At 46.2% G+C, this 1,725-nt stretch overlaps 1 non-coding gene across 1 annotated transcript; it reads right to left on the reverse strand.

The window, feature by feature from the left end:
* Positions 1–1,342: 1,342 nt before the first annotated feature.
* LOC114672549 (small nucleolar RNA U13) lies at positions 1,343–1,446 on the reverse strand. The gene has a single exon (XR_003722955.1). It is a non-coding gene; the product is annotated as a small nucleolar RNA U13 (small nucleolar RNA).
* Between the last annotated feature and the right edge of the window lie 279 nt (positions 1,447–1,725).

Consider the following 1,725-nt stretch of genomic DNA (forward strand, 5'->3'; position numbering starts at 1 on the left):
TCTTAATTGCCCAGGCTTAACGGGGAGGGTGACATTTGCTGTTTTGGCACCTGCCCTCTCGCTAAACCAAACAAGCCAGTTTTGGAGCTCTCATTTGTTTCCAGATTCGCAGCTGGGGCAGAAGCCGCCTGTGCCACATCCCCAGAATCTGTGCTGTCATTTCCATATTTGTATTCATCTCCTGAGGCTGAACTTTGGGTCATGCTGAGCAAAGTCTGCCTTCTGCCCTGTCTGAAAGTCTCCTTTCACTCACCTACAAACAATGGCAGGACTCCTCTGCTGTTCTCCCCATCAGCCTGGGGCCCGGCCCTGTACCGCTCCCACTTCTTGAGAAGTGAGTTCAGTCTGTGACAGCCACACAGTGAAAAGACCGGAAAAGTTCTCCTGGAACAAAACCTCACCAAGTTCTCGGGGTCCGTGGCAGTCTGTGTAAGAGTAGCACAGTGAAAGAGCTTCCTTCTCTCATCTCCCTCTTTCATCTTCCCTAATCCCCTCCCCTCGACTTATCTTTTTTTTTCTCTCTGCCTCCAGCCCCCCTCCTCTTTCTATTCACTATCAAGAACAGCCAATTTAGCGGGCGGCCATACAGTTCCAGCAGAAGGCCCTGGGATCAGTGGCTATGGGGAATGGCACAGCCAGAAGGAGAAATCAAAGATGAAATGAGCATTTGGATCTTGCTGAAACTGAAGCTTAGCACCCTCTATGCATTATTCATGTGTGACATCGTCACCCTCTTCTCTACACTCTCCACTGAGCTACAACAGAGCCCTGAATCCTCATGGCTTTGAAATAATTTGCACGATGACACTGATCTATCTTCAACCTTGCAAACGCCCCACACAGGGCCAAGTTCTGGTCCAGCTCAGGTACAGCTGCAAGTCATGTCAGCATGAAACTACAGTCATACCCTTTTGGCAAGACACTTCAAGGAAGTGGGTAACGATTCGCATTTGGTATCTGGTTCTTAATACCTGTACCAAATGGTCAAAATCCTAACAAGTAACTGGTCTTGATTGGATTGTTTAAAAATATGAATTATTGACCTTGGGCAAATCATTAGATTTCCCTGAGCTTTGATGTTCCATCCCCCAAACTTGGAGTCCATAATGACTCCCTTACAGGGATGCTGTGAGGACTGAATTAGTTAATACATATATGTGGACACGCTTTGTAAACTATAAAATACTAAATGAGTATAAAAGCAATTTAAAAAGGCCGAAGTGTATTAGGCATTCACGATGTGCTTGCCATTATGCAATTGGCACTTACTTGCTCATTTAATCTTCTCAGAAATCTCTGTGAGGTTGATACTATTATTTCCCCTCCCCTCCTTTTTCTTTCATGTCAGGCGGGTAATGTGCTGACTTTGTAACAAGGTTTGAAGGAGGCACATCTCACACATGTGCCTGAACACCCGATCATCTCGCTTATGAACTACAAAAGGACCTCCCCTTTCTTAAGATGAGGAAATTCAGGACGCTTAGCGAGGTGGTTAAGGGAAGTCCAGAGCTGAGATTCTAGTGTAGGCTGTCTCTTCCCTCCCCCTCTGCAGGTACCCATTCCAGACTGAGGAGCAGGTAACTCCCCTGGTTTTGTGCAGAAACACAAATATTGATTTACCAACATGTCAAATATTTCCCCCTCCTTGGAATGCTCCTAAACCGGAGGCAGTTGGACATCTTGGGTCTCTGCTACTTCATTTGCACCAGTTTTCCATTAACCTGA

Source organism: Macaca mulatta, chromosome 14 (assembly GCF_049350105.2).
Source record: "Macaca mulatta isolate MMU2019108-1 chromosome 14, T2T-MMU8v2.0, whole genome shotgun sequence".
Taxonomy (NCBI): domain Eukaryota; kingdom Metazoa; phylum Chordata; class Mammalia; order Primates; family Cercopithecidae; genus Macaca; species Macaca mulatta.